This window comes from Dipodomys ordii, unplaced genomic scaffold (genome assembly GCF_000151885.1).
Source record: "Dipodomys ordii isolate 6190 unplaced genomic scaffold, Dord_2.0 Scaffold83, whole genome shotgun sequence".
In the NCBI taxonomy this organism is placed as follows: Eukaryota; Metazoa; Chordata; class Mammalia; order Rodentia; family Heteromyidae; genus Dipodomys; species Dipodomys ordii.
Genome location: NW_012267299.1, coordinates 7,129,520 through 7,156,613, shown reverse-complemented (window position 1 = coordinate 7,156,613; position 27,094 = coordinate 7,129,520). Strand labels below are relative to the sequence as shown.

Below are 27,094 nucleotides of genomic sequence, written 5' to 3'. Positions count from 1 at the left end.
TAATATCAAAACAAAATGTTCTGCCTTGAACAGACAATATATCCAGATGAGAATTTGTTAGAATCGCATCTTACATAACTTCAAGGAAGCTCCATACCACTGGCCACCACCATAAGTCATCTAAGAGCTCAGGAAAGTTCCAGTGTGTCCTCAACCTCATATAACCTCACTTCTGCCCCATATTCACTTCTGACTTTCCATTATCTTCATGGAATTCATGGAAAGGGGACAGGCTCTACCTACACTGTCTTTCTCTTCTAATATCTTCAATGATTTCTGGATTGTGCACTCATACAAATGTAAATTATTCTTTTCTAAACCTGATTTGAATAGCTCTTATATTTGTTAACAAAGAATAAGATGATGAACATGGGAAAATATTAAACTTAATTTCTAAAATGATTTAATTAGTTGATCTTCTTAAAACTTGAAGAATGTCAGCTTGCTTGTTTGGCTAAAACACACAAAGCAGAAATGTCCAACACCATCATGGTATATGTTGGGAATTTTAATCAGGGTCCATGCTTCTTTAGTAATTAAATAGAAAATTGTTACCTTTACTGATCCTTAATACTTATTAGAAGGAAGAAAGTACCACATTCTACAAAGAGTTAGACTTCTTAAAAGAAGACATTTAAACTTCAAACGACTTCAAGGAAGAAAGAAAACCTCTAAAGAGGGTGGTTGAGCCCCAGTGGCCCTCAGCAGTACCAACTTTTATGCTCAGATGCACATCACTGAACAAAGCCATTATCTATCACCTCTTGTTGTGGAACCGTGATCGTTCTCTCCCTCATGCAATTCTCAGCAGAATCTCTTCTATGTCAATATTGACCTTAACTTTCAACAACAACAATACTTGCTCAGAGATTTTAATTTCTGAATCAAAGTAGCTGACCAAAGGAAGGAGGGCAAAGTAATGCAGCCTTTTCTAGCAGTGCATGTGACTTATCTGGTGACCGTGGATGGAACTGGCTGAATTTACCATTAGCCTTTTACTCTCAGTTGGAAATGCTATTTAGAGACATTTGATTCCCAGTGCATACACAACAAGAGAACACAAGGAAAAGCAAAACAAGCAAGCAAACTAGAAAATCCTATTAGGTGAATGAACACATACAGAGGTTAAAGTTATGTGTAATGGGGGGGGGCGGGGAGAGAAAACTGAGTTTAAAGTGCTACCTCTGAGTACATTTTCTTCCTATGAGTTGATGATCTCCAACAAGTTAATTTGCTATATGGATCTACTTTTCCCCTATCTTGCCAGAAAATTAAAATTCCAAAAAGTTAATTAAAGGGCAACTATTTTGTTTTTATAATAAAAGCTTAAATTTTCCAAGGGAAAGAAAATGTACCAAATTACAACTGTCCCTAGTTAGTTAAAATATGATTCACAACATTTTACTTATGCCACAAACTTATGAATTTATCTCTTACTTTCTTCTTAATATAGGGTTCCTGGAGCACTACTAAGAACTTATTCAAAATGCACATTTGGGGCCCCACCTCAGGTCCATGGAATCATACATGTTGAGAATTGGACATAGAAATCTCCACCTGAAGCAGCTTTCTAGAGGTGATTCTGATGTATGCTTGAATTTGAGAACCAAAGATCCCCAAGGTAAATGTTGTAAGAAGGGAAGGCAAGAGGGAAGAGGAAATGTGTTCCCTAAGAGGTGTCTATTGCTGGAGAATTGATACTTCAAGTGGCATTTATCCAGCCACATTTATTAAGTATCTGAATGCCATTGTAGTAATAGCTCTAAAAATTCTATTCCCGGGAAGTGGCGCTGTAGCTCAAGTGGTAGAGCGCTCGCCTTGAGCTGAAGAGCTGAGGGACAGCGCCCAGGCCCAGAGTTCAAGTCCCACGACCGACAAAAAAAAAAAAATCTATTCCCGTGCTTTAGAGATTAAAAGTTTGAACCTTGAATTGCTAGAACAGTATCTCTAAGGGATGATAATATGGGATAGATCTTTGGTGTCCCATGTTTCACAATGAATAGCAACTCCTTGGAAATTATGGGAGAGAATCAAAGTAGAGCATTATTCCAATATACAAGTCCAATTTCAACTTTGAAACCCATGAAAGTCACTCCCAAATAAGAGATTGAAACTACACATTAGATTTACTCTGTCATCTTAGATCCCTGCTCTTGCTTAGACCTGCATAATTCTCTTGAGCACCTCAGTTCTGAGAGCAGAAGACAAAATTGTTTGAGATTCCTATTATGGTTCATATTCAACAGATGATCATTGTGACTACCAGACACTTTAAAATAATTATCTGAATTTCAATCACTAGTGTGGGTAAATTATGCCCTTTTCTCCCCTTTGTGGTAAACTTCTATTAGCTATGTCTGCCTAACACCTCTATTTCCCTTCTCTTGGTAATAGCATACTTATTTCTTTGAGGGAAACTATTCTTTATTTCATCCTGGAATTAATAATGATTTTCTCTCCCTTTGTTGATATAGATTTACAGTCACAATGCTGCCCACAGTCCTTACCAGGACTACTATATACTGAAGTGAAGGAGCAAAACAATGTCTTCTCTTTCCTATCAATATGGTATTGAGAGTGGCCAGCTGCATATGCTTCATATACCTAACTGTTGTCAACAACAAGAATAACAGAACAGCAGAGAGAAGAGTGTGATTAAACCTCTGCAATCTTATGTTCACCATAGTTACTCCAGACTTTCCTCCAGGACCTACTCTTCTTCAAATGTCCCTTTTTTTATTATCAATGCATATTTTACAAAGTTAGAGATTGCACTGTGGTATTTTCAGACATGTATATAATGCCCTGTGATAGTAGTCACTCCTTCTATTACTTTCGCAGGCCTTTCTTCCAACCTTTTATTATAATTTTTATGAATTTTATTATGACGTTTTTTCACATATGCATACAATACTCTTCATTTGTATCCCCTTTTATGCTTATGACCTTCAGCACATGAGAGAAAATTAGATGCCTATCTTTCTCAGACTGGTTTATTTCTCTTAACATAATAATCTCTGGTTCCATCCATTTTCTGGGGGGAAAATCACATAATTTAATTCTCCTTTGTAGCTGAATAACATTCCAATGTAGATAGATAGATAGATAGATAGATAGATAGATGGATAGATAGATAGATCACATTTTCTTTTTCTTTATTTTGTTGGTTGTGGGGCTTGAACTCTGGGCTTGGGTACTGTCCCTGCACTCTTCAGCTCAAGGCAAGTGCTCTACCTCTTGAGCCACAGTGCCACTTCTGGCTTTCTGGTGTTTTATTGGAGATAAGCGTTTCACAGACTTTCCTGCCTTGGCTGGTTTTGAACTGTGATACTCAGATCTCCTGAGTAGCTAGGATTACAGGCGTGAGCCACTGGCGCCCAGCTAGATCACATTTTCTTTATCCATTAACCCACTGATAAGCACCTTGATTGATTCCACAAGTTGACTACTGTCAATAGTGCTTTGAATAGTGCTTTGTAGGTATGCAAGTATCCCTATAGTATGCTGACTTACCTTCCTTTAGCTATATGTCCAGATATAATAGCATCACGTGGTACAATTAGGTAAAAATTCATTGAGATGCACAGTTAAGATCTGTATACTTTCCCATCTATTCTATCAAAGAAAAGAGAATGACATAAACATGCTTAATTGTTCATGTTTTATCAGGTTAAGGTTTGTCCTTAAAAAAGAAAAGCAAAGAGGCCAAAGGGAATGAAACTGAGACCTGCTTAAATGGAGTGTTGGTGCATAAAATTCTGAAGTTTAGAGTTCTGACAAGAAAATTTGGGCAGTACAGACTCTGAAAACTATGTATGTTATTGAGGGTTGTTTGGGGACAAGATGTACAAAGTGCTGAGCAGAAGTGATTTACACATTGTTAAATCGCCTTTCTTGATCCATAAAATTGCAACACGCAGAATTTCCATGTTCCTTAAAAACTGGAGAAGATCAAACTCATCTCATTCAGCTTGCAAAATCCTTTCTAAAACGACAGATACTGGTGAACTCTGCCTTGATAGTTCTATATTATTACATTACTATTTAATTTTATAAATACATCTACCTCTTCTCAAACCACCCTTCAAATGATTATATTTTCTCTTGTCAGATTACCTTAGAAAACCTCACACCCGACAAAGCATTAATGAAACAGCACATACAGCAGGCTTACTGTTTCAAGCTAAACATTCAAGTACAATAAACAAGACAAAAGGCATGTCTAGGCAAATATACACACTCACAAATATTATCCAATCTCTTTCCAAGCCTACTGCATGCTGACCTTATCAACCCAATTAGATGGCTACCCATTTTCAAAGCAAAGTTAACGGCAGTAAACATATCATTAAAAAAATGGGCAAAGGTTAGTTTCCTGGAGAACTGTTTTCACAAAAACCATGTGTATGATTTTTGTTGGTTTGTATTGAGAAGTGACTATTGCTAGAGGGATAATCTACTCAGTGTTCTTCTGTTGATGTATTCTGGTGGCTACTGCCAATATAGCATTTTAGAACTGGGAGAGACCTTAGGAATAATTGACTTCATCTTCCACATTCAAAGGGTGAAAACAAAAATAAAACTGCAGACCAGAAAACATGAATTACTAACCTCTAGTTGAATATTTGAGGGGTATACCTATGTCAAATGTAACTTAGAATCCATCTCTGAGTTATAAAATCTATGAGGTATAAAAGTTATAAAAGGAAATTTCAGTTCATAAACTGCGAGAAACCCACCATTTCTAGTCCATCTCCATTGAAACAAAGTGTGGCCCTGGTTTTACATTCAGGGCTGTTATTCAAAACCTAAAAATCAAATGAGAGTCTAAATGAAAGCTTAGGCTAGGAATGGCAGAAAAAGAACATTAAAAATATAGTAGGGAGATTATCATGTGAAATGAACTACACTAGTTCAGTCCCACTAACATGAGTATAGCGTAATTTCTCTCATCTGTGGAATACAGGGATGGAGCATTTATGCTCCTTTTAAGAAAAAGGGAGAATCTTAAGAAGTGAAAGGGAAAAGGGTAGAGAAAGAAGGGGATAAATATGGTCAAGGAATGTTTTATGCATGTATGGAATTGATATAAACCAATTAAAAACGTGATATATTGTACAATTTATATAAACTAATTAAAACATTTTTTAAAAAGCAGACACATGACACACATACGTGTGTAATGAAAACATTCCCTGGCTCATAGTTTATTGTGACAGTGTTTGATCTCATTTTCCTCCTTACTGGCATTTTTTTTTCCCAGAGTCATTCTTCAGAATGATTGAAACTATCTTCCTGAAGTACAGGTTTTATCCTTTGATAAACTCCTCATTGCTATCTTAATTGAATTTTATTAGAAAGAGTTGCTGCCACAAAGACTCCTGTGAAGGTAATTGATCATGAAGAAGACCCAGGAAATAGCCAGGAGCAGGAAAAGAGGCAAAGGAAGGCCAGGCTAGGGCACAAGGTCAAGGCAGATCCACGGAGGCTAACTGGCTCAGTGCTGAAAGAACTCAGAGAGACAATGTAAATTACTGCATCTCTCTGCTCTCTGAGCTGCTGTTTTACTGTTCTATAAGGAGAGAAAGCTAAATCACTGAGCCCACTATTTATTTCAGCTGACCTTTCTTTCAGAGAACTGTTCTACTGGGAAGGAAGTTGCATGTAGATTTACATATTCATCAATTAGTGCTTAGGGATTGTGCCCTGGAGGGTGAGGTATGAAAATGTTCAGATTCACTCCTGGACTGAGTGGGGGTGGCTCATAGCCCCAAGGAGATAGAGGTGCTATTTGTTGAGAATAACATTATGCAAATATGTGGGAAAGGGAAAGGACTCCAAAATGTTAGGTAGGTGAACCTAACACCCTGTGCTAAATTGCCTAAAAAGTTCTGCATCAGGATGTCTTCCTAAGTCTGTTCTTCATCTACCCAGTTCTATCTTTAATTACAACCTACTCTAGTCTCCCTTACTGTACGCCAGTGATTTTCAATTCTGCTTACACACTGAAATCGTTTGGGGACTTAGAACTACTGACACCTGAGGTCCACACCCATACTTCCTGATTTTATTGGCCTAATGAGGTTTAGATACGAAGCGGGTTTAAATTCTGGTTTCAGCAATTCTTTTGTACAGCCAAGATTGAGAAATGTTACTCTAAATTTGTCTTATTAAACTACTGGCAATTCCTTAAGTCTGCTATCACTTCCCTTTCCTGTGGGAATATAGGTCAATACTTCACTTTTCTTACTGAAATTTTTCTTGCTTGGTGCTTCTGGCAGTACATTAAAAGTCTTGCAAGTTAGAATGAAGAGAGGAATAATGTCCCTCTTAGGGAGTACATGCAGGCAATTGTGAGGTACTTAGGACTCTTTAGTTAAATTAGTAAAATTAATACCTAAGAAAGGAAATCTGATATCTGAAGAGATAGCCCTTAAGGTCTTAAGATTTCAAACCCCCCAAATAGCCCTTTGAGTATAACCTGATTAGCAGAGAAAACATACCTGTAGGTTAAACTAACCATTACTGGTAGAATGGCCATGTTAGAAGGACCCAAATAGGAATCAACAAACCAGAATTTACTGTAATTGATTCATTATGTAATGAATGGAACTGGGAACAGCTCAAGAAGTCTAATCATCCAAGAGGTCTGTACTATAGAGCAGAGGAGCTTCACCAAATCTCTCCACATAGCTTGGATGTCAGAGCATCTCCTTTTACCCTTGTTCAGGCTTCATGATGACTAAATAGCCTGATGAGTAATTTAGTTTCCTAGTAATGGTATGCACCGTCATAGTTGCAGGATTCTGATTAAGGCCCAGTGTGAATGAATGAATGGACCCAGGAAGGAATAAGCTAATCAGATAATGAGCTTATTCTAGTTGGCTTACTGTTGTATGCCACATATTTAATTTATAATAGCATGTTAATTTCACACCCTGAAAACTCAATTGTGCTAAAAGAATAGCTTTTCAGTTTACTATGGCTTTGCTTCATCCTTATCTCAAACCCCATTGTTTTCCTAGTACAAAAATCATCTTTCAAGACACTCAACATGTTTTTTGAAAAATCTGTCATGTGTGGATTTTGCAGATGAAATCAAGATTCTCCATGTTCCCCAGTCTCTTCTGAGATTATGTCTGAAATGGAGAGAGTGGACGGCTGCCATTTAGAACTCAGGATATTAATGAAGGCCATGATGGTATGGAGGATTGCTTCTCCACCCACATTTGCCAATGCTAATGTTAACTACTGAAGAGCAAATGAGTGGCAGGTTCCCATCCAAACTCAAGCATAGAGGTCCCCCCTTTTGGAGGTAGGAATGACAAGACACAGTTCAATAGCATTTTCTCTAACATCCCTGGGATAACAGCCTGTGATTGTCCCTGATCAAAAGACTTCCAGTTGACATTAGGCAGATGCCTCTACCTAATCACAGTCTCTTGGGAGCAAGAAAGAAAATGGTATGTTCTAGTAGTTATGTGCTGTAGTCAAGCCAACCATCTAAAACTTAGTGAATTAATTGCAATCATGGCCTGTGGGTCAGATATTTAAGGACTAGCTTGGCTAAATAGTTCTGTGCTTACTTTAGTTAAGTTGGTAATGTTGAGCTGGTAGTTGGACATGTTTAAAAGTCCCAGACGGCTTCATTAATGTGACTGTTATCTAGGCGGGAGTGGATGGAAATGGAAAAAGTCTTAGAGTATTTTGAGGTAGATTCTCCAGCACTGTAGTGATCCTTCTCTTACATGGCTACTGACTTTCCCCTAAGAGAGAGTATTGTAAGAGACACCGTTAAAGCTGTAGAGCTTGTGCTAGTTTCTAAAGCTCACTTCTTTGTATTATAGTAGCTGTATAAGACATTGGGGTAGCCTAGAAGGGAAATTTGACTCTCAAGGTGATGTAGCAAAAAAACTTGTGGGCATTTTAATCTGGGCAAGAAAAGAAACAATATTTTCTAAGTTACTCTAAGGATCATGAGAAACTCAAAGAAGCTAGCTCAGCATTTGCTTTAATATAGCATATCTTGCTGCAAAAATGAAGACTTGGAAGAGTAAATGAGTGAATGAACAAGTAAATAAGTAAATGAATGTTACAATGTGCCTAGCATTTATATCAGTTATTTATAATTCTAACTGCAAAACAATTAACACCCCCTCCCTCCCTCTCTGTCTCTCATTCTCTCTCTCTCTGTCTCTATCTCTCTCTCTGTCTCTCTCTTTCTCTCTTCTCCCCCCCATGACTCTCCCTCTTCTCTTCCTCCCTCTGGTATGAAATTTCATTTCTCTGCCATATAGGTACTAATACCTCAAAAAAAGACAGACATAGGTAAAAGGAATTGCATAAAGGAAAAAAAAATCACCTCAGTAATTGTTTCAAAATATTTTTTCTGTCACTTTTATAAATGGTGCTTCTGGCTTTTACATTAGTCATTCATGAACTCATTTGTTCAATTCCTTCTCTGAAAGACTGTGGGCTGATTAAATCCAGGAGCACTGATAAAATTGAATCACTGAGTCTGCAAGCCGAGAGCTCAACACTTTCCTTTTTGAAATTCTAACAAAGACTCTCTCTGAGGTTCTCATAGTAACTATACAAGCACCTTTTACATAAAAGTACCTAACACTGTGCCTAAAACTATACATAATGTTCTTTATTGTCTGTATACACACATACACACACACACACACATGAAACCTTTTCTAAGCATAATAAACACCCTATAGAATAAGTTGTATTGCTGTTTTCATTTTATAGCTAGAGAAACTGAGGCACAAGAGTTTTAAAGCAACTTGAAGTTCATACAAAAATAATCAGAATTTAAACTCCAGCTTCAGAATTCATGCTTTTAAGCAAAGGCTATTGACGCTTTTTTTTTTTTTTTGGTCAGCTGTGAGACCTGAACTCTGGGCCTGGGCACTGTCCCTCAGCTCTTCAGCTCAAGGCTAGCGCTCTACCACTTGAGCCACAGCGCCACTTCCGGCTTTTTCTGCTTATGTGGTGCTGAGAAATAGAACCCAAGGCCTCATGCATGCAAGGCAAACACTCTACCACTGAGCCATCTTCCCAGTCCACTATTGACTCTTTGATGTTTGTTTTCTTTTAAATTTATTTTCATATATTAAATTGTACATGGTAAAGGGTTACATGAGGACACTTCAATAAAATATACAGTATAATAAAATATAACTTTATATTCATAACTACTTGCTGACAAAACTTTATCGATTAAAATTTTCATTATGCTGAGTTTTGGCTGTACTCACACATGCTGATTAAGGTCCTGTGTTAAACACCAAATGCCAAAAAAACTCAAAGCAGCTTACTAATCAGAATTTTTTTAAGCAACCGGCATATGGCTGTGAAGATTGAATATAACTAGACAAAAAGATGGTAATAGTAATTCAAAAAAATCTAATGGCATATAATAGACAAAATAACTTGAATTGTGTCTATTTTGCTTATCATTAGAATACACACTGCAAAAAATGTTTTTGAAGATAGCAAAATTGTTGAGTATTTCTTGAAATGTAACAACTTACAGATTATTTCTGAGAATATGAGAGGAGTACTTTTAATGTGTCTAAAAATTCTTTACACCATTGCCATTTCCAGTGATAATGAAAGTTAACATGAATCCCCAGTTGTAGACTAAAAAAAAAACAAAGTATTAGCCTTCAAGTGACTGGAGTTCCAATAGTGAAGTAACACTGAAGAATGCATCCCAAATTACAGCTTCTCAAACAAATATGGTGCCCCCAGAAAACTGAAAGAAAGACCCAGTTGAAATCAACCTTTCCAAATGTAATGTGAGCCTTAATGCACTATACCTTGACTCCAGTCTTACAAATATAAATAACGATATATTTTAAAATGAATTTTAATCGAAGAAATCTACCTCTACTATTCAAGTATACTTGTCTCTCCCTAAATTATCTTTACATAGCCATGCTCAATCATTCTCAATCATAAATTAATCTCCAAACAGATATGTCTCCTGATAACTGAAATCCTAAATCAAATCCAATAATGCTTCTTGGATTTCTTTAAAATATCTCAAATTAAATATATAAGAATCCAATTTGATTGTCTCTCCTCATTTTTGCGTCAACACCTGATTTTCTTGCATATAGCCAAGAGCGTATACACAAATGTGTTCTGCAAAGATGAAACCCCTAAGAATTCTTTCGCTCTTCCTTCCCTCCTCCAGTCTCCCATACCATACCAAGAAGATTCCTGCCATTCCACCTCTTAACCAGCCCTAAGCTGCTTACTCATCTCCATATGTAGTCTAATACCATTATACCTCACCTACACTTCTGTAATAATCGTCTTCCCACATTCTTTCTTTGCCTCTCAAATTGATTCTCCACATAGAGACTTGTTTTATTTTTATAAATTGGAAATCTCATTATTTGTGATCACCCCATATAACCTCTTGGATACTTCAGTGGTGTTCTATTCCTCCAGCAAATTCTCATCATGACCAATGAGGCTCTGGCTCTCATTTACCATTGCAACCTCATTTCACATTGCTTTTCCCCAAGCATTCTGCATCAGTCACGTTGTCTGCTTTCATTCCTCAAACACCTCACCCCCTCCATACTTTGTGCTCTCCACCCTCAAGGTCACCTCCTGCTTCTTTTCCCATCTGCTTTTCTATGGTATTCTACTTAAATATTAACTCAGACATCTCTTCCTTAGGAAATACTGTTCTGACTTCTTTTTCTTAAAAGTCATGTATGCTCATAGCACCCTCTCCTTTCCCATTACTATTAGACTATAATTTATTTTTGTTATAAATGCACATAGATGTACAAATACATAAATTCATTTACTATTTGATCTTGTCTGTTTCTCCTCATAAACCCACTTTCACAAAAGCAAAATCATGTTTGCTTCTCTTACCATAGGTATTTCACAGAGACAGGCTAGGCATACTGGCTTATGCTTAAAATTCTAACAACGCTAAAGACAAATATCTGGTTCAAAGCCAGACTGGGCAAAAAGTTGAGATCCCATCTCAACAAATAAACTGGCCATATTGGTGTATGTCTATTTTCCAGCTATAAGGCAGGAGTAGGTAGAAGGATTGTAGTCCTAATTGTAGTCCCTCTCTAATGAAAAAAGAAATACACACACATACACAGTACAAAGCCCTAGTAATACCAGGTTTAACTACACCCATTCATCTAGAATATAACAGAATATGTGGAAAACCAGCATATATTTAAATATTTCTCATAGTAAATAAACACTGTATGTCATTTTAATGAATCCATAAATAATAATGCAGAGATTGTAACTTTGGTAGCACTTGATGAGACATACTGCCCAGTATTTACATCCCTGTGTGGTATATTCCCCTCTCCTTAAATCTGGGATAGTCCTGAGATTTCAATTAACCAATAGGGTTACAGATGTGCCAATGTTCCAGTTCTGGGTCTAAGAAAAAAGAGGACTTGGAAATGTTTATCCTTCCACTCTTGGGTACTCTGATTGCTGTTGAAAGTTAGCGATAGAGGGGTTATATGAAAGAACGGAGAGGAAAGGGAGAATCCCAGAGAATACACAGAAGGAGAGAAGCCAGTCATCCTAACAGGTCAAACTGGATGGCTCTCCCAGCTCACTAAAACCTGCCAGCTAAATATAGTCATAGAAATTACCACCAGCTAGAACAGGTAAGCAACGTCTAGCTGTTCCTAGTCGAGAGTGAAGAATGATAAGGAGCAGGGAAAATGGTGTCTACATAACGTCTCTGTTGCTCCAACAGAATATTTGAGATGGGGAAATTTAATTTTTAAAAAACATTTATGTTACTTTTTGGTTCTGGAGGTCTAAGAGCATGACACTGGCATGGCATCCTCACACTTTCTACCAAACACTACTCCAAAGCCGAAGGTACACAGTGGCACATGCAGAGGCGATCATAAGATGAGGAGGGAAGCCAGAAAAAGCAGAGAGAGCCACAACACAGGGAACCACATCTGCTTTACTATAGCCTGCTCACGAGACAGAATTCGCCCCTTCAGAAGACATCAGGCCTCCTTATTGACCTAATAATCTCTTAAAGGCCCTACCATGCCTTAAGAGTTACACTAAAGAATAAATTTCGTTCTTTTCCTTTCTCTTTCTTTTCCTTTCCTTTTGATTTTTCCTACCAGGGACTTCATGCTTGCTAGGCATGAGCCACACCTCTGTCTTTTTGCTTTCAGTTTTTTCATATAGGGTCTCATGTTGATTTGCCTAAGACATCTTTTAACTGTGTTCTTCTGCTTCCTAACTAGTTGCGATTGAGTGTGTGTGTGTGTGTGTGTGTGTGTGTGTGTGTGTGTGTGTGTGTATGCATGTACCACCACGCCTAGAATCACTAGGGATCAATTTCACCATGGCCTGAAACTCACTGTGTAGTCCAGGCTGGCCTCTAACTCACAATCATTCTGACTCTGTCTTCCAAGTACTGAGATTACAGGCTGTGTCATCATAGTTAGCTTGCATCTAGCTTTTTAAAAATGTCAATACCACTCTTTTCTTGCATAGAATAAGAAGCCAAACAATTGTGAAGTTGAGAATTTTGAACACCATAGCAGAATGCACATAGCATTCACAAATAATAAAAAATCCTGGCATACAAATATATTCACTTCAGAACGTCAGTTCTCTTTTAATACCAGTTCTCACCAAGCATTATTTTGTTTTTAATTTATGACATGTTATTTACCTTTGGATATAAAAAATACAAAAGCAAATCATTCTTTTCACAACGCTAACATATTTACTTTTCTCATAAAGTATTATTTTTGTGAGTCACAATGTTTTCTTCCAAGACAAGGCTATTAAGCTTGCTTGATTATGAAATTCTTAGAGATTGATAAAGTAGTTATTTTACAAGATGAAAGAATGAAGATGCAAAGGAAAAGATTTAACTTTTGAGCTAAAGTTTTCAGAATATTTTAGAGAAGTTGAGAAGATACAAGAGCCCTCATCCTCAATTTACAAATAAGTTGGGAAAAGTGCCACTATTTGTCAAAGATCCAAGGAGAAATCCATGCTATCAGATAGATGTTCAACAAGGGTCTTATCAATGAAAATGCTCAAATCCTGTATGCCAGTCTACTTACTGTCATCTAAAGGAAATGCCTATGCAATCAATTTCTTTTATTTGTGTTTCTGTTTCTTCTTTCTCCTTGAAGGAGAAAGCACTGATAAACACAAGTCATATTTGTGGCTGTATCTTATCTCTCTCTTTTTTAAATTTAATTTAATTGAACACTTCTATTTACCTCTTAGAATTCTAGTTTTAAAGTAGTAGATCGAGTGGCTAGAATCCACACTTGATTTTGAAGTAAGCAGCTGCACACATAGCAGTTACGCGGCAAGGATTGACCAGAGAAAGCTGGACTTCAGCCCAATCATTTTTGGACAAAAGCAAACTTATATAACTCTTCTTCATTTTAATGACAGTTCAGACTCCTCCAAGAAGACACTCTTTATGCTGAGGAGAATTTTCACTCAATTACATTAATTGTTTGGATAGTGCTAACCACATAACTCCCATGTACTTCAAATAACACATTAAAATGCTCAAGACGACAAGTATATAGGAGGTTTGGCTGGATGACAATTTAGACATTATGCTTATTGTTGATCGCATTTTTAATTAGCAATAAATTATGAAAGACCAAAATCTAACAACAGCAAAAGCAACAAACCCAATGTCTTTAAAGTAAACAAGAAAATCTAAAAGGTGAATCTAGAAATTAAAAGAACTATGTATCTCGAGAGCTTTACTCTTATTCAAATAAGAGTCTATTACTTTGTAATAGTGGAGTAATTTTTTGAGTTTTTTGATTGGCAAAGTGATGTACAGAGGGTTTTCAGTGATATAAGGAAGGTAATAAGCACATTTCTTGTCAACTTTGTTACCCCTTTCCTCATTTTTCTCCTACTTCCCCTCCCCCGCCCGCCCCAAGTTGTACAGATCATTTCCAACATATTGTCTTGTGAATATTGCTGTTGCATTGGTTCCCCCCTTGTCCTTTGTCTCACCATTCTGTTGTTTCCCTTCCCTTCCCTAATTCAAATAAACATATATACAATACCAGGGTACTGATTTTGGAGTACGTTTTTCCTTTAGAAATTATTAAACATTTGAGGCTGGGAAGGTGGCTCAGTGGTAGAGCGCTTGCCTCACATGCCTGAGGCCCTGGGTTCGATTCCTCAGCACCACATAAGAAAAAAAAAACGGAAGTGGCGCTGTGGCTCAAGTGTTAGAGCACTAGCCTTGAGCTAAAGAGCTGAGGAACAGTGCCCAGCTCAGAGTTCAGACCTCACGACAGGACCCCCCCCAAAAGAAATTATTAAACATTTCTTAAATACATGTTTTTTTTTTTTAATGAAACTATGTCCCTATACCTGAGTATTGCATTCTGGGTAAAAATAGGACATTGTAATGCAGAAGCAGAAGTTCATTCTAGCTTGTTTTTTCCTGCTGTGGAAGCAATCCATATAATGAGTGGATAAATCAGTACAGAGACTTTTTCTGCCACTAGAAGAGGAATTCTTTTTTTTTAATTAATAAGGTTTTTTATTGTGAAAATGCAAACAGAGGGGTTACAATTACATGGGCAAGATAATGAATACATTTCTTACCAAGCATTGTTGTTCCTCCTTTGTTTCCCCTTCCCCTCCCTTCCCATCTCCCACACCCACCCCCTGGCCAAAGTTGAACGTTCGTTTTTCGACATAAGGACTTACACATCTCATTGTTGCAATGGGTCCACCTGTATCCCTATTTAAATGGTTTGTTTTGCCCTTCCCCTCCACAAATTATACCAACATCAAATACAGTGAAAGCAGGGGTTATACCGTTGGGGAGGGACATACAAAGCAACAAAGAAATCATCTTATAAATATGTTAGAAACAATCGCAAGAAAGAAAAAAAACATTTAAAAACTTATCTTGGGGTTCATGTTGACAGCCTAAAGTCAACTTTGCCTTGATGGAAATGGAGTAGAAAACACTATCTATTAGAAGTAGGTAGACTTTGGATCAGGTTCTGAAAGATGTCAGATAAAATTATCCATTCTGGCATATGTAAGGATTAAGGTTTCTTCTTTTCACTAATCCTTTATTACTACTACCTTTTTAAATGGAGAATGTATTAAATATTCAAGGCATTCCCTAAAAGGTAGAAGTTTGTTTTATAGGAAATATAAAATATACTCATGCAGTAAAAGAAAGCAGATGTTGATATTGGTAACAGTTCATATAGGGAAGAATAACCAAAACTAAATATTAGTGATATGGAAAACAGGGTTTCTTTTTCCATTTTTTTAATAATGATACCATGATTTTTCTTGGGAAAACAACATTTCTTCATCTCAGACAATCTAACATATAGCAATCATTCTGTCCTGGCCTTAACAATAAGTTTAGTGATAATCAGGTGTCCTATGTCAGTCTAGTGAGAGTCAATCCTGAGACTTACATTAAAATTATTAAAATGATGAGGTAAATGAGAGTAAAGAGGTTATGTCAATCAAGATTATCGTAATTATAAATTGACATGTTGAATGGTAACCCTTTTGCACACTACCTAAACAATTAAAGATATATAGATATATACATACATAGAGAGAGATGCTACCACTCTACTGATGCTGTTGAAAATAATAAGATGCAAACCTTGTGGCAAAGTACATAGCTTGGTGATAATATTGTATGAATAGAATCAGCTTGAATGATTCTCATATGGAGAAAAGCTAAGCTATATAGTGGAGAGAAGGTTCTAATGATGTTTCTAAAGCTTGTGATAAAGACTGAGCTGTTTCAATGACTTGATTCACTTAAATTGGATTATAATCACTTGAAATCTATGTTTCCATCAAAATCAATGCTTTCAACAATGTGGGCAATTTGTCTTAGACACAAAAAACAAAAATTATATGAAAAAATACATACTCAAGGGATGGAGTAAATTATGCTAATGAACAATAATAATTGTAGACATACATTCTCTGGTATATGACCAAGATCTTTGATCTTTCATATCTCATAACACCAAATCCTTCTGCTTTGAGTAAATATGATTCTGCCATCTGTGTCCTTGATATGACCATCAAAAAGGCCCGAATGAAATCACAGTCTCATTCCAGATGGTAAATGATGTATTGATATTTGAAATAATTGCATAATAGTTTGAGTGATTATGTCACAATTACTAGTAATTCAGACAGCAAAAGTCAGAGACATCCCCTTGTAAGTTTACATACAATAAAGGAAAAGGGATTCCCAAAGTCAACTGTTTAATAAATTCTCTCTAATCATTCTCATTAATCCTGTACAAGACTGGTGTTTCACAAGATCTATAACCAACTGTCTCTAACTCTGTAATCCATATAAAACACCACTATCAGATTTTAGTGTTTCATGAACAAAGTAGCTCAGTAGGATATGCAAATTTAAATTGCTTCAGTTAAAGCAATTCTCAGCAACTGCAATATAAAGTTTAGTAACATTAAGACACAATGAAATAGTGCCAGAAACACGTTAAAATAGCAGCTGATATTAAGTAAGAATCTGGTTTTTACTATATTTCTGTTCTCTTAAGACAATAATTCAGTTGCTGGCAAGGGTATAAGCAGGTTATACTAAGCTTTTTGCATCAATAAATAATCCTACTTTCTTAAATCCTTTAAGTCTCCGGTCAATTCTTTTTGGATTACCAAGCGGATCAGCAATCATTTTCCAGCACAATGTTTTGCCTTACTTTCCAAGATGGGACAAAATACAGCAGCTGAATCCCTTTGTCTTATGTACTATCAAATTCAGAGTTGGCAAACAAGATGAGCAGCACATTCCTGAGACATCCTGAAGAGGTACGAGGCCTTCCCTGTGGTCTCTGAACCACTGTCCTGTCTCCTTCCAGACCCCCATCCAATAAAGAAAGATTGCCTGTGCATTGCTTCTAGTGCACTTCTGTGCTAAGTCAAACCAGTTATTTCACCAATTCTCCAGAAGAGTGATTATTTCTAAAATATTTTAATACCCATCAGGGTGGTTCAAACTATTCACAACTCAAAAGGAAGCCTTCCAACCAGCCCAGGAAAATGTAAGAAGTATAATGGAAACTTGTTCTACAGAACTAACATATTTTCTTGGAAGAATTGAAAGTGCCAGACACTTTAATGTCTGGGTGAGGCAGACCAAATAAAATTGTTTAAAAGGTCTTCTGAGAGTTAGCAGAAATATGAAAATTTAATGAAAATAAGAAATCAAAACAGTGAACACATGGAAATTCAGTAGCAGTCATTCTACCAATTGAAAATATTACTAGAAACCAGGCAGCAGAATGTCAAATAAATCTAACTCAGCTGAAAGATCAAAATCTATGCAAATACCTCAAAACAGAATCTCATGGGGACAAAGTTAGCACAAACACACAAGCTTGAACACATCAAATATAAGTATGTAATTTTTAAGGAGAGCAACAGAAAGAAGCCTTGTCTACACACACAAACACACACATGCACAAACACACAGACTCACTTGAGTTCTATGTGAATTGTTCAATGTAATGCATATTTATTAATATATATTATGCTAGCTATTCAAATATTTATATGTATATGTTCTTCTAATATTAAAACTTTATATTGAGACACATTTGTTCTTTGGTATCTATGGCTCACTGGACAAAGATAGAGACCTCTGATTTAGGATGTCCATAAACAATAGGATTTCAAAACAAAAAAAAATTAAAAGAAATATTCCTTAGTTATGTAACTTTAGAATAAAAAAGAAAAGAAATGCAAAAAAACAAACAAAAGTAATATTTATAGGTTTATATAGGAATGTGAACTTTTCTTTTTGTAAACCAAAAGCATTAACTGCCATCTACTTTGCATTTATTTATTCATTTATTTTTGTTTGTCAGTATTAGGATTTGAACTCAAGGCCTAGACACTGTCCCTCAGCTTTTTCCGCTCAAAGCTAATACTCTATCATTTGAAACATAACTCCACATCAGGCTTTTGTGTTTCCACATCAAACTAAAAGTTTCAAACACTTTCCTGCCTGGTCTGGCTTTGAATCATGATCTTCAGGTCTTAGTTTCTGAAGTAGCTAGAATTACAGGAATGAGCCACCAGTGCCCCTATTTATTTACCCTCTTAACAACCTAAAAGAGGAAAGTCAAACTCTGAGTTTGTTCCCAAGGAACAAAATTGTAGTTGCCTAATCTCATATCCACTATTTATCAAACTCTGATATAGTGTTTACCCTGTGCTTACGTATTTCTTTAAGTGTTTTCCAATATTTACTCATTTAATATTCCTAACACTATGACACAGGCACCAGTGTTATTAAGCAATGGGGAGAGAATGTTGTTGCTAGGTAACATGTCTGTTATGGAATGATTGACTCTGGGTACTCAAGGTGGTAACCTTGACCACTATTAAATGACTGCCACATACCATGCCACCTTGAGATGGAATTCACAGATCATTTGAAATGCACAATTCAACAGTTTACATACTTCAGGGTTAGGGAATCATCACTACAATCAATTTTATAACATTTCAACCTCATATTCATCAGTAATTACGTCCCCACTTGCCCCAAATCTCTCAGCCCTAGGCAGCAACTAATCAGCTTTTCATAGATATGGCTATGGTGAATCCTTCATGTACATGGAATTATATAACGTATGTTACGTTGGGACTTGCTTCCTTCACTGCGCTTAATATTTTCAAGTTGTACTCACAGTGTAGCAGGCAGCAACAGTTGTATTTAATTTCTAAATAAAACTCAGTTGTATTTAATTTCTACAGAAAATTCCATATTATAGATAGATTTTATTTTGATCAACTTATTCGTTTGATGAGTGTTGATGTTGTGTATTAGTTCATCAGTTGATGAACTTTGGGTTACTTCCACTTTTTTAATCAAGCTGAGATGAACAATGCTGCTTTCAACATTTACTTAAGAGGGGCTGGGAAGGTGGCTCAGTGGTAGAGCGCTTGCCTTGCATGCCTGAGGCCCTGGGTTCGATTCCTCAGCATCACATAAGCAAAAAGAAAAAAAACCGGAAGTGGCGTTGTGGCTCAAGTGGTAGAGTGCTAGCCTTGAGCTGAAGAGCTGAGGGACAGCGCCCAGGCCCAGAGTTCAGGCCCCATGACCGGACCCCCCCCAAAAAAAAAACACACACACAACATTTACTTAAGAGTTTCTGTGTACACAAGGTTGACTTTTTCTTGGATATATATAAAAAATAAAGGAGTAGAGGATCGTAAGCTGACTCTATGTTTATCATTTTTTCAGAAACTACAAGAGAGGTTTCAGTAATATGTTTTTAGTTTAGTAGTTAATGAGAATTTCTTTAGTTTCTTTCATTTTGAAGGGGGAAAAGGCTTACTTTTTTAAAATATTGTTAGAATTTATTATAAAACCATATGCATCTAGGATTTTCATTGTTCCTAATTATTGAATTATTAACTTAATCTTTTTACCTGTTTTAGGTTCATTCATGGCTTTTATTTTCTATTGAATCAGCTTAGGTCATTTTTGTCTCCGTAGGAATTTGTCCGTTTTGTAGAAGTTACCTAATTTATTGACATTGGAGTTTCCATGAATATTTACTTTAAGGTGTGTTAGTATGATCTCCATTTGTTTTCTATAAGGCTGGAGTCTTGAACTTCCTCAGCTTCTGTTCTAATAAAGTCAGTTGATGATGTTCTTCATCATATAGCCCATCTCAACTCCCTGTACTTTACTACTACTGAGAAGGATTGCTGAGGTAGCTCCTGTTTACAAATCCAGAATTGATAGATTTTTTTAAATAAATTATTTTCCAGTTTCTGTATGCCTTTAGGACAATTGTGTTACACCTAAATGGTTGGATTTTTAAATAATTCTCACCAGGTGGTCTCACCAAGGAGCTAGTCTGCAGCGTGCTCTGTGCTACTTGTAAAGAATGTTCATACTCTTCCCCACCCATTGTGCTATAAACTAGCAAACTTTTACAAGAGTCCTATGTCAGACTACATACAGTCTGTCATTTACAGGCCTAAGTCTAGCAGGTTCACTTACATTTTTCAAAGAATAGAAGCTTTAAAAAAGAAAGCTCTAAACTAGGATTCTTATATTTAAGTAGACACAAAGATCACTTCTCTCTAATATGCATATGCATACACACACAAACATGCACACACACACACACACACACACATTCCCAATTCTGATTTGTGAGGTATGGGGTACGGGTAGAGAAACTTTATTTTTAACAAAGTTATTTAGAGCTGGGAAAGTGTGAAGAAAGGGGTGACATTGTCCAAAAAGAAATGTACTCTTTATCTGATATATATAAATGTAACCCCTCTGTACATCACCTTAATAATAATACTTAAAAAGAAGAAAAAAGTAGCGATTTAAAATTAAAGTGAATTAAAATTTTAAGGTATAAATGAATAATCTCCTCACCTTGGATATTTAAATGACTTTTTTAAAATTTTGGAAATACTAAAAATTTACAGTAAATTTGCAAAAGAAAGTACCCTAGGATTCACATCTCCTCTTCACATGGCTTCTCCAAACATTAACATCTTTACACTGCCAAAACTAAGTAATTAACATAGCTAAAATATTAAGTAAACCTTAGTGCCTCGGAATCTTGTTAGTTTTTCTAGTGATGGATTTTCCATATTTCAGTAGACTGCATTACATTTGGTCATGATCCTTTTTTTTTTAACTGTAAAGGTGATGTATAGAGGGGTTACAGTTACATAAATCAGGTAATAAGTACATTTCTTTTGAACAGTGTCACTTCCTCCCTCATTTTCTCCCACTTTTTTCTCTTCAAGTCCCCTACCCCCAAATTGAATAGTTCATTTCCAACATAGTGTCCAGTGAGTTTCACTGCTGAATTAGTTCACCCTTTGTCCCACCATTTCTGTGCTTCCCTTTCTACTCCCCAAATCAGATGAACTTAGATACAAGACAAAGGGTATAGAAATCAAAAACAGTGACAAAAGGGAAAAAACAGAAGGGAAAAAAAGAACCACACACAGTACAATAAAACAAGGCAGATTATCATAAAAAACAATATTATCATATAAAACAAGGAGATTATCATAAGGGCTCAATAGCTAGGTGCATATGATCCTATAAAATGATGTTTATCAAAGTGAATACCAAGAAATGAAAACAAGTCAGGATTTTTTTAATGTAGGTTCTTATTGGCCATTCTTCTTCTGAGATGTCTCTTAAACTCTTTAGATCATTTATTAATTGGGTCATTGATCCTTTGAGGATTTATTTTTGGGGGTTAATTTGTTTAGCTCTAAATATATTTTAACAAACATATCTAAATATAGCTAAATATATATTTGATATGAGGCCCTTGTCTGATAATATTAATCTTGCTAGCTATGTCCTCTAGTACATCACCTTTACAATAATACCTTTTTTTTTTTTTTTTTTGTCAGTTGGGCATGCTGAACTCTAGGCCTGGGCGCTGTCCCTCAGCTCCTCAGCTCAAGGCTAGTGCTATACCACTTGAGCCACAGCGCCACTTCTGGCTATTTTCTGCTATGTGGTGCTGAGGAATGGAACCCAGGGCCTCATGCATACAAGGGAAGCACACATACGAGGCAAGCAACTCTATCAGTGAGCCACCATCCCAGCCCCAATAAAAAATATTTTAATAAATTTTATATTGTGAGAAAACTGTACAGAGGAGGGGTTACAGTTACATGAGCAAGGTAATGAGTACATTTCCTATCAAGCATTGTTGTCTTCTCCTTTGTTTTTCCCCTCCTTTCCCTTCTCTCCCATCGCCACAACTACAAACCCTCACTCCACCACCCCACCACCCCCGCCTAAATTGTAAAGTTCATTTTTCAACATAGCATCTTGTACATCTCATTGTTGCAATGGGTCAACCTGTATCCCTGTTTAAACATTTTGTTTTTTCTCTTCCCCTCCACAAATTATACCAACATGAAATACAGTGAAAACAGGGGTTATACCGTGGTGTGGAGGGAGGGGAGGGGCATACAAAGCAACAAAGAAATATCTTGTAAATATGTTACACAAAATAGCAAGAAAAAAACACTGTGTCCTTATCTTGGGGTTCATTTAGCTTAACATCATCTTATCTGACCTTTTCTGCTTGTCTCAGACATATACTAGTTATGGCAAATAAGGGAAACCATAGGACCTATGTTTCTTTGGGCCTGGCTTACTTCACTTAATATAATTTTTTCCAAGTCTTTCCATTTCCTACCAAATGGGGCAATGTCATTCTTTCTGATGGAGGCATAGACCACTGTGTATATATACCACATTTTCTTGATCCATTCATCTACTGAGGGGCATCTGGGTTGCTTCCCTATCTTAGCTATGGCAAATAATGCTGGAATAAACATAGTTGTGCTGGTAGCTTTAGTGTGGTCTTGTTTGTAAACATTTGGGTAAATGCTCAAAAGTGGGACTGCTGGGTCATGGGGGAGCTCTATGTGGAGTCTTTTGAGGAACCTCCATACTACTTTCCAAAGTGGTTGAACAAGTTTACCCTCTCACCACCAACAATGCAATAGGGTTCCCTTCTGTCCACATCCCCTCCAGCATCTGTTGTTATTAGAGTTCTTGATTTTAGCCATCCTAACTGGGGTGAGGTGGTATCTCAATGTTATTTTGATTTGCATTTCTTTTATGGCTAGAGAGGTTGAGCATTTCTTCATGTGTCTATTGGACATTCTTATTTCCTCTTTAGAAAAGTTTCTCTGTTAGTCTTTAGCCCACGTATTTATCAGGCAGTTATTTGATGGGGGAATTTAATTTTTTGAGTTCCAGGTATATTTTAGATATGAGACCCTTATCCATTGTATGGCTAGTGAAGATCATCTCCCAATCTGTGGGTTTTCTATTGATCTTGCTGGCTATGTCCTTTGCCATGCAGAAGCTCTGCAGCTTCATGCAATCCCATTTGTCCAAACTTTCTTTGATTTGTTGTGTTTCTGGGTCTCTATTAAGAAAATTTTGCACAGGCGCAGGCCCTGGCAGCACCCAAAGCACAGAATCTGTGAGGCGGCAGCAGGGATCTTAGCAAACCTGGGCTGGGGTTGCCCAGATCCTTGCCCTACTAACTCCGGCCTGCGAGCGGTTCAGCCGCTGGCTTTCTCCTCAGCTCTCTCTCCCCTTCAGCTCATTTTATCGTGAGCGTGAAAGGAGAAGGCCCTGGGCCGCCCAGACCCCTTCTTGTGCGCATGGCCAAGTGCCACCACCGCCATGGGCCTCACTGTCTCCTCCCTCTTGTCCCGCCTGTTGGGCAAGAAACAGATGCGCATTCTGATGGTTGGATTGGATGCGGCTGGTAAAAGGACCATTCTGTATAAACTGAAGTTAGGAGAGACAGTCACCACCATTCCTACCATTGGTTTTAATGTAGAAACAGTAGAATATAAGAACATTTGTTTCACAGTATGGGATGTTGGTGGTCAAGATAAAATTAGGCCTCTCTGGAGGCATTGCTTCCAGAATACCCAGGGTCTTATTTTTGTGGTAGACAGCAATGATCGCGAAAAAGTTCAGGAAGGAGCAGATGGGTTGCAAAAAATGCTTTTGGAAGACGAGCTGCAAGATGCAGTCCTGCTGCTTTTTGCGAACAAACAGGATTTACCAAATGATATGGCCATCAGTGAAATGACAGATAAATTAGATCTTCAGTCTCTTCGTAACAGAACATGGTATGTCCAAGCCACTTGTGCTACCCAAGGAACCGGTCTGCATGAGGGACTTGACCAGTTGTCAAATGAGCTTTCAAAACGTTAAATGAATCTGGATATCTAACCAATGACATATTTGATAGAATTGGTCTAGGCTTGTTACAACAAAATTAGTTTGCATCTTGGTTATTAAACAGTATGGGTCTGGGAAGGTGGCTCAGTGGTAGAGCGCTTGCCTTGCATGCCTGAGGCCCTGGGTTCGATTCCTCAACACCACATAAGCAAAAAAAAGCCGGAAGTGGCGCTGTGGCTCAAGTGGTAGAGCACTAGCCTTGAGCTGAAGAGCTGAGAGACAGCGCCCAGGCCCAGAGTTCAGGCCCCATGACCGGACCTTGAAAAGAAAAAGAAAATTTTGGCCTGTGCCAAGGAGACCAAGGGTTTCTCCTATTCCATCCTGTAATGTTTTTCAGGGTGTCTGCTTTGACTCCAAGGTCTTTGATCTATTTGGAATTGATTCTGGTGCATGGTGATATATAAGAATCTAGCTTTAGTTTTCTTTTTTTGATTGTGAAAATACTGTACAGAGGGGTTACAATTACATGGGCAAGATAATGAATACATTTCTTATCAAGCATTGTTCTAGCTTTAGTTTTCTACAAGTGATTAACCAATTTTGCCAGCACCATTTACTAAAGAGGCTGTCTCTCTTCCATTCTATTTTTTTTAGCGCCCTTATCGAAGATTAGATGGCTATAGGTCTGTGGGTTCATTTCTGGATTTTCAATTCTATTCCATTGGTCCTGAGGTTTGTTCCTGTGCCAGTACCAAGCTGTTTTTATTACCATGGCTTTGTAGTGGAGTTTGAAATTTGGTATTGATGTTCCTCCAGCACTGTTCTTTCTGTTAAGGATGTTTTTGCTATTCAGGTTTTTGTATTGTTCCATATGAAATTTTGTATTGCCTCTTCTATTTTCTTGAAGAATGAGGTTGGAATATTGATAGGTTTTACACTGAATTTGTAGATAGCCTTGGGAAGTATTGCCATTTTCATGATGTTGATCCTTCCAATACAGGAACATGGGAGGTTCTTCTACTTTCTAAATTCTGTTTTGATTTCCTTTTTCAGGTTTTTAAATTTTTCATCATAGAGGTCCTTCACTTCTTTGGTTAAGTTAATTTCTAGGTATTTTATTTTTTGTGGGGCTATTACGAATGGAGTTGCTTTCCTGATTACAGACTCATTCTTCTCATTGTTGGCATCCAGAAAGACATTAATTTTTGAGGGTTAATTTTATACCCTGCTACTTTGCCAAAGTTTCAAATCAGCTCAAGTAATTTGGGAGTGGAGTCCATGGGATTCTTTAAATACAAGATCTTGTCATCTGCAAAGTCGGGAGTTTTACTTCATGTTTCCTTATTTGGATCCCTTTTATGTTTGTATTTTGTCTTATTGCTGTAGCTAGACATTCTAATACTAAATTGAAGGGAACTGGAGAAAGTAGACATCCTTGTCTCGTTCCTGAGTTTAGCGGAATATTTTTAAAAAACAAAAAAAATGCAAATACTTCTTCAGTAAGCCTGGGTGTTAGCCCAAGATTCTGCATTTCTAATCATCTCCTAGGTAGACACTGCCAGTGCAGTGTTCAAGTACACATTTTTAATAAAGATGGTTCGGGGGGAGAAATCACTTAAATTAGTTTCACCTGATTCTATATTGTGGGGGTTAAAAGTCACTGTATAGAAATAATGTCAGTTTGATTTCCTTTGAAACCTAAATACAATAACATATGATAGACGAACTTGGCAGTTCTTTATAATTTTACCAAGGTTAGAGCTTCTGCTAACAAAAATAATCTTGACACTTGTTAAAAGAAGCAAAGGAGATGAGCAAATTAATTTGTTCTAACCAAAAAAGCATAAACTCTACTGTACTGTAGGTATAAAGTCAGTGCCATATAAATAAGTAAACAAAATGTAATGTTTTCCTTTTAAAATGTAATAGCTAAATTATTACTTAAAATCCATGTGGTAGGTATCATCTCATAATCAATATACTGTGTGTTTATTTCTACCAAGAATATAAATACTCTGTAGAGTGTTAAACTCTCCACTGGAATTCTTCTTATTAAGTGCATAGGACTTTATAAACACTGATTATAATTTTCTTATTTATATGTCATACTTGTTTATATTCTGTCAATCAAATATGAAGAAACATCATGTAGTAATCCCACTACAAAATCCAGAAGTGTGTGACCTTTCCTCTCTCCCATCATTTTTTGAATTTTGAGGCAGTAGCTTGGTTGGCAATCCAGGCTGGCCTTTAATTCACATCCTCCTACTTCAGTCTTGCAAATACTGAGATCACATGCCCAATTGTGTGCCATAATACTGTATTATGGCACATTCTATGTTGTTATGATTAATTATAGGTACAATTAAATTTTCCAAAGTACTTTGACAGTAGCTCTTTTATCCTAAGAGCTTTTAGGAAATTATAAAGCCTTCTTCTGGGGCAAATGCATTTGCTCTTTTATAGATTTTAAACCAGAATGACAGCCTAGAGCTGTCCCCTCATTTCTTATACTGAATTCACTGATGAGTAGTTTCCATACACACTTTAAGCACCAGAATACCTAAAAGCTCTAGGGATCATCTAGTTCTTGGTTCATATGAAGTAAAACTGAAGCCCAGGGAAGAAAATGACCTTGATCAAAGTCATTTAACTATTACTCTTCAGGCTCCTGGAACTCATATCTCAGCAAATCATCACCCTATATTTTTAGACTTTAAAGCTGCAAATACTTCCTTCTTATATCACTTATTATAAAATATTTTAATGCAACCAAAATTTTTGTGAAACTATTGTGTGTTACTAAACTTTAGTTATATGTACATTTATCTTTATTTTTTTTTTGGGTCCGGTTGTGGGGCCTGAACTCTGGGCTTGAGCACTGTCCCTCAGCTCTTCAGCTCAAGGCTAGCACTCTACCACTTGAGCCACAGTCCACTTTCGGCTTTTTTTCTTTTTTTTTTATTTTATTTTATTCGTGAACATACTGTACAGAGGGGTTACAATTGCATGGGCAGGATAATGCGTACATTTCTTACCAAGCATTGCAGCCTCCTCCTTTGTTTACCCTTCCCATCCCTTCCCAGCCTCCCCCCTCCCCCCCATCCCAATCCTTCTCCTTCTCCCCTCCCCCCCTCCCCCCCCTGCACCGACGTTGTAAAGCTCGTTTTGGACATGACAACTTGTACTTCTCATTGTTGCATCAGATCCACCTGTATCCTTAAACAACTGGTTTTTCCCCATCTCCTCCACAAGTTATACTGACATCAAATATAGTGAAAGCAGGGGTTATAC

General features: G+C 36.9%; 1 protein-coding gene and 1 pseudogene across 2 annotated transcripts in view; one reads left to right on the top strand and one right to left on the bottom strand.

Annotated features, from left to right (window-relative positions):
* Pde4d (phosphodiesterase 4D, cAMP-specific) overlaps positions 1-27,094 on the bottom strand; it is a 1,420,835-nt gene that overhangs the window by 1,131,917 nt on the left and 261,824 nt on the right. The window lies entirely within an intron of this gene.
* LOC105992412 lies at positions 23,169-23,929 on the top strand (annotated as a pseudogene). The gene has a single exon (XR_001175406.1). The product of XR_001175406.1 is annotated as an ADP-ribosylation factor 4 pseudogene (transcript).